The sequence below is a fragment of the Rattus norvegicus genome, chromosome 18 (assembly GCF_036323735.1).
Source record: "Rattus norvegicus strain BN/NHsdMcwi chromosome 18, GRCr8, whole genome shotgun sequence".
Lineage (NCBI taxonomy): Eukaryota > Metazoa > Chordata > Mammalia > Rodentia > Muridae > Rattus > Rattus norvegicus.
Window position 1 is genome coordinate 62216854 of NC_086036.1, and position 7252 is coordinate 62224105.

Sequence of the window (7252 nt, forward strand, 5' to 3'; positions counted from 1 at the left end):
CTCTCCTCGGCTCTGTAGATGTTTGTAACACCCAATCGCCGAAAGTAAAACAGCTCTCACCTCCTGCACGTGTGGTGGGTGAGGAAGGCATTAAAAGTGTTCTGACCCCAAGCGCACACTTGAGAAGTAAACTATTGTAAAGCTCTTTATGCCTTCCCTGAAGCACTTTCATTCCACTTTTATGCATTGGAGTCTTGGCAATCAACATCTCCCAGGTCAAGAAGCACATGATGTTCATACGTGGCGCATAGGCCAAAACACATACTTTTTAAAAAGAGCTTAAAGATACCACTCGCCAGGCACTTGGAGGGGTGTGGAACTGTCACAGGGTCTCTAAGGCCCCATGGTGGCAGCCCTGGCAAGGGGTGTGGTCTACAGCAGCCTTCTGTAGCCTTAGCGAAGGGTAGGCCACCAAGCAGCAGACTAACAGGAACTAGCAGCCTCGCACTAATCGGAACCGACACAACAATAGAGGAATCTGTGGAAATGGGCAATGAGGCATTTGTTTTTGCTTCTCCATAACAAGATGGTGCCCAGAATATATACAAGTCTGTCAAGCAAGGGGAAGTAGAAAAGGGATGTATTACTAAGCTGGAAAACAGAGTTTTGAATGGGACAAGGATTGATAGAAAGGTTTACCAGAGATCCTGCAAGGTTTAAGGATGCATTAGAAATCATGACGGTCATGTGTAAAGATTTTTGGACTACAGTATTCAAGAAACAAACTGACAATCTAAAGACAAATCATCAGGGTATGTATGTACTTCAGAACGACATACTTTGACTCCTTGCTCAGCTGTCTGCAAGAAAGCAGTATTTTTTTTTTTTTTTTGGTTCTTTTTTTCGGAGCTGGGGACCGAACCCAGGGCCTTGCGCTTCCTAGGTAAGCGCTCTACCACTGAGCTAAATCCCCAGCCCCAAGAAAGCAGTATTTAGAACATGCATTGATGTATCCAGCATTTACCTGTGGCTTAATCAGAGATGGTTTGTCGGACTTGGGAATAGAAAGTATTATAACAGCTGAAGTATCTTCAATGCCTGTCTGCAAGTTTCAGATGTTGATACAGAGGCTGCAGAGTGCAGTGAGACACAGGAGAGACGGCTCCTGTACAAAGCATCACAAGGCCTGATTTCACCTCCTTGTTGAATATCTGTGTCAGAGCAAAGGCGTCTCACCAGAGTCACATAGACCCAAGAGTAGGTAACAGTCCTTCTACCATGACAGAAACTAACTGAACTGTTCAAAGTGATTTCAGTGAACTAGACACCAAGACTCAAGGCTCTTTATTTTAAACATCCTTATGTCCTTAGCCCAAATATGTATTTAACTATAGAGAGATGGCTCGGTAGTTAAGAGCATATGCTGCTCCTTTAGAGGGCCTGATCTGTAAGAGGATCCTATGCCCTCTTCTGGTGTGTCTGAAGACAGGGAGTGTACCCAAATACATTAGATAGATAGATAGATAGATAGATAGATAGATAGATAGATAGATAGATAGATAGATAGATAGATGAATAAATCTTTAAAAGCCATGTCTACATGGTGTCCTGCATCAAGATGTTCTTGGGGCTTACTTCTCTGACTGTGCACCTGAATTCCTTAAAGACCACTATGAACTCAACACTGATGAATGTGCCAGCCAGCCACATGTCCATGGAGGGCTAAATGACAGCAATGAGTGCAGTAGCAACCCCTCCTATTTGGGAGGAGAGGGAGGTGTAGGCCAAGTTGTCCTCGGAAGATCTATACAGACACATTGGTAGCCTGCCTTTCTCCTTCAACTACCTTGGAGACTCAAACTGTTTGTGTCTGTCAGTGTGGATTTACAGACAGGAGCATCCCATAACTGTCTTCTGAGAGGCTCCACCCAGCCGCTGACTGAAACAGATGCAGATCCACAGCCAAATATTAGGGCTCTGGAGGTCTTGAGGAACCAGGAACTCCACAAGACCAACAATCATCTAACCTGGACCCTTGTGGGCTCCCAGAGACTGAACCCCCAATCAAACAGTACGCACAGGCTGGACCTATGTCCCCCACATATGTAGCAGATGTACAGCTTGGTCTTCAGGCAGGTCCCCCAACAATTTGAGCAAGGGTTTACTCTGACTCTGTTGCCTGCTTGTGCCTACTCTGTTCCCCTAACTGGGCTGCCTTGTCTGACCTCTGTGGGAGAGGCTGTACCTAGTCCTGCAGTGAGTTTGTTCCCAGAAGGGACCATCCCCTTCTCAGAGATGAAAGGGATTGGGGGAGGAGCTGTGTGATAGGAAACCTAGGCTGGAAAGTGAATGAATGAATGAATGAATGAATGAATGAATGAATTGGGAAAACTATGCTAAATTAAGCTTAATTTTTATTTATTGCCTATAATTTATTTCTGTTGAGACAATTTGTATCCTTATACTAGGATTTCATTTATACATTATAAATGTATATATAAATACATATGTTACTATCTAACAAAAGAGTTTAAGATAAATATGTAACACTATTTCTAGGAGCAAACAGAGCAGAGGTTGAGGATTACTGCAGCTGCAGTAACAGCAATCTTCCTGGCTAAAATCAATAATTAGTTTGTTTAAAATTTGAAGGGAAGTAAAGGAGGGGACTCAATATATATATATATATATATATATATATATATATATATATGCATGTGTGTGTGTGTGTGTGTGTGTGTGTGTGTAATTTAGAAAGTAAATAAACTTTTGATGGGCAGTGGTGGCATGCACCTTGTAGTCCAAGCACTCAGGAGGCAGAGGCAGGCAGATCTCTGAGTTAGAGGCTAGCCTGGCCTGCAGAGCGACTTCTATGCTATTACAGTATGTGGGGGTCAGAGGACAAACCTTCATGAGCAGGGTCTTGATTGTTTCTCCTGGGATTCATATGTACTTATTGTGATATGTACTTATTCATATGTACTTATTATTCAAAGTCAGCTCTTCTGTGCAATCCTCCTGTCTCTACCCTCCACCCTGACATGGATGGAAGGACCAGGATCACAGATCCGTGCTACTGCATTAGGCTTCCTTGTGTAGGCTCCAGTGATGAAACTCAGTTTGTTGGGTGTGCCCCGTACTTAGCCCTCCGTGTCTCCCAGCCCACGTTTTGAGTACTTAGAGCTGAGTCATTATTTTTCCGGGGCTTAGCAATAGGTGTTCCACACAGTTCTTCACATTCACTTTTTTATTTGTTTGAGTTTTAAGGATCAAACCTAATGTCTTTACCCACGCAAAACACAGACTCTACCCATGCATGGGTTATTCCCCCAGCCAAACAATTTGGATGTGTTTAAATTATATTTCGATGGAAAAGCCAGCAAATTGGAAACAAATTCAGCCACAGTTCGAAGGAAGTGATAAAATATTTTTCAAGTTACTAACCCTAAAATGACTTTGAAAAACTACAACAGTAAAAAATAACAGCAACAATAAAGGACCAGTCAGGAAACGGATATAATTATACTTCAAATAAAAACGCCAAGCCTGTAAGGTGGCACACACCTGGAATCCCAGCATCGAAAACCTGAGGCGGGAAGATTTTGAGTGTGAAGACACTGTGGGTAACATAGGAAGATCCTGTCTCCTAACAATAACAGAAGCTCCACCCACAAGCAGAGGCGTCCACTGTGACATCTCCACACAGGGACCCAGTAAACCATTCCTATGCAATGGTTCAACTTCAATCTACCAACCCACCAAATCAAGGCCCGGTGACTTACCTCCTAGGGCAGTGGTTCTCAGTATTTCTAATGCTGACACCCATTAATACAGTGCCCCATGTCCTAGTGGACCCTGACCACAAAACTATTTTCTTGCTACTTCATAACTGTAATGCTGCTACTTTTTAAACAGTGGTAATAGAAATATCCAATATACAGGATATCTGATATGTGACCTGTGTGAAGGAAGGGTTGATCGACTACCGAAAAGGGTTGAGACCTGCAGGTTGAGAAACAGTATCCTAGAGGGAAATTTGACCCAGACCGAATCCTGACTCCCAAAGTCAGCTTGTTAAAGCAAACTATAAAATTTTATAGCTCCTTTGGAGACCTTGGCTCAGCCAAGCAATAATAAAGACTGGTTTATAAGCCTAGTACCTGTTGGCACCTCTATCATTCTGAGTTAAGTGGCTTGGAAAGCCTCCTGCAGGCTTTATTGATCTGAGTTATCCTCGGTGAAATAATCAAAAATAATGATGGACCAGGCAGGAAGGCTCCTGCTTTGTGCCCCTTGACCGTGAGCTATGGCAGCCTTCATTCACTCTGGTTACAGTGCCTTCCACTCTACCACACTGCCTTCAGGAGACGAAGTTGTTTCTTAGCCCCTCAAGCAATTCTCTTTGCAGCTCTCACAAACGTTCTGGATTTAATGAAGAACAGCAGTAGCCATAGTTATAGACACTGCTGCAAGTCCCCTTACTTAACTAGTTAAAAGCCAAACTGTTGATTCTTCCAAACAGGAGGAAATCGGAAAACTCATTTCCTTCCTGTGTAAAGTGAAACAGAATGCCTCCTTTCATACATATCTAGAGCAGAAACACACACACACACACACACACACACACACACACACACACACACACACACCTTCTTTCACTCCCTTTCTTCCTTGAGTCTGTCCCTGAACGCTCAACTGGGATCTAGGCTCCAAAGTGAGTTTCATTCGTTAATGATTCTTTTATTTTTATTTTATCTACAATGGTGTTTTGCCTCCATGTATGTCTATGTGAGGGTATCAGATCCCTGGAACCAGAGTTAAGGAAAGTTGTGAATAGGCTGAGAATTGAACCAAGGTCCTCTCTCCTAAACCTGAGCCAGGTCTCCAGTCCCTGAGTTTCATTCCCTTTTTTCTTTTATATTTATTTAATATATATAAGTACACTATAGCTCTCTTCAGACATATCAGAAGAGGACATCAGATCTCATTACAGATGGTTGTAGGCCACCGTGTGGATGCTGGGATTTGAACTCACGACCTCTGGAAGAGCAGTCAGTGCTCTTAACCACTGAGCCATCTCTCCAGCCCCTGAGTTTCATTCTTATCCTTAGGACATAGTCTTCTCTGTTCCTTTTAGTGCTAGTATTTGACTTTCCTTCTGTGCTACCTGGGATGTTTGACCAGCCTCTTGCTCCAATTCAGCTGTTTCTAACCCTCACATGATGGCCAAACATTTCAGTTTTTAACACTTGCCCTTTGGCCCTCTCCCAGATGAAGCCTGGCTTGGGAAAGCCCTTGGGACACCCCTACCTAGTTGAATCTTCCTGAAGCTGCCTCTTGGCATCTCTGACACTAACTCACCTGAGTAGTCCTAATGAGAAATGAGCCAACCTTTTTGAGATGCTTATGTGATAAGCTACTTCATGATGGAAACTAAGTGTCTCTTGGCATCTTCATCCAGGGTCCTGGGTCCTGCCTTGGCCAGAATGAGATGTTTGGTGGCAAACACTTTTAATTTCTCAGAAGGCAGAGGCAGGTCGATCTCTGGGAGTTCATGTCAATCTGACAGCCAAAACAAACTATAACATGTAGCTTCTTTCTGAAAGTGCAAAGTGCCAGCAAACCACCAGAAATTAGGGGAAAGCTTGGAAAAGACTCTTTTCCACATTTGGCATCTGAATGTCATCTGTTTCGAGGCTTTCTGGGTTTCAGTCCAGTCACCCTGAGCTTTGTCCTCGAAACTCCTTGTCGTGACTGTCACAGTCCTTGGTTTTTCTGCTCCTCCTTAGTTCTCCTCTGTTTTTCTTTTCCTTATGATTTGTGTGCATGCACAAGAGTACAGGGTCCCTCAGAAGAGGGTGTCAGATCCTTCGGAGCTGGGGTTGCAGGCAGTTATAACCTGTGCAAACATGGGTGCTGGGAACTGAACCTGGGTCCTCTACAAAAGAAGTCCCTGCTTTTAGCCTCTCAGGCATCTGTCCAGCCCCATCTCTTCTTGCTACTGAAACAGGGTTTCGTGTATCCCAGGCTGACCTCAAACTTGCTGTGTAGCCAAGAATGAGCTTGAATATCTCCTAGTACTTGATTTACAGATCATTATACCCAGTTTATGCCATACTGGAGACAAAACCCAACACTTGGTCCATGCTAGAGAAGCACGTTATTGACTGAGGTATATCTTAGCACCTATACAGGAAGACCAATACCAAAACAACACTTGGCAGTTGCTCACCATGCATGGGTGGAAAGAAGAGCTGGGAAGATAGCTTTTGTTAATCCAGTAGTATTTCAGATTAAGAGTTAAAGCACACAACAGGTTACCATTTGCCAAACTGCAGTGTGTGATAATTTTGTATTCGAAACAGGAGACCTGCAAAAGCACTTGTGCGCCTTAAGCAATAGGAAGAACTCCTACTTCCCTCACTTGCTCTGATTTTCTTTTCACCACATTGCAAGAGGCCAGTAGTCTATGCTACTAAGTTTGGAGAAACCTTGCCAAATCGGGGAAACAAAGAATCCAATCTGTTGCATAGAACAAGAGAAGAAAAGGAAAAGAAATAACTCCTTGTTTGTTTTTGTTTTTGTTTGGGGTCGGAATATTTTTGTTATTGCCCCCCCCCAATAAAAAGGTTTCACTCTCTAGCCAAACTAACTTGGGACTGACCTTGTTGAACTTAAAACAATCTTTCCACCTTGGGTTCCCTGGTCTCATGTATCCTAGGCTAGACCCAAACTCATAATGTAGCTACGGATGACCCTGAACTTCTGATCCTTCTGGTAACACCTCTTCAGTGCTGGTTTATGCCTTCAATGCCAGCAGAGACAGACAGATCTCTGTGAGTTCAAGACCAGCCTGATCTACATAGCAAGTTCCAGGCCAACCAAGGCTACACAGTCAGACCCTGTCACAAACCAAAAGAAAACAAACATTTATTTTAATCTTTTGCTTATGGGGTTTGGCCTTCGTATATGTCTGTTCACCAATATATGTGCCTGATGCTAATGGAGTCCAGAAGAGATCATCTGGTCTCCTGGAACTGGAATTACAGAAAGTTGTAAGCTGTGGCCACCAAGTACCAGGAAATTGAACCTGGGACCTCTAGAAGAGCAGCCAGCGATCTCAAATTCGGAACCATCCATCTTTCCACATATTCCTATTCTCCATTTTTGTTCATTTGCTTTTTTTTTTAGTCTTGTTTTGTTTTTCTAGAAAGGGTTTCTCTGTGTAACCCTGATTATCCTGGAACTTGCTTTGTAGAGCAGGCTAATTCAGATCTTCTGCCTCTGTCCCCCAAGTGCTAGAACTAAAGGT

At 43.4% G+C, this 7252-nt stretch overlaps 1 pseudogene; it reads left to right on the top strand.

Moving 5' to 3' along the window:
* Positions 1 to 493: 493 nt before the first annotated feature.
* On the top strand, positions 494 to 1130 carry Trappc6b-ps1 (trafficking protein particle complex subunit 6B, pseudogene 1; annotated as a pseudogene).
* The last annotated feature ends 6122 nt before the right edge of the window (positions 1131 to 7252 follow it).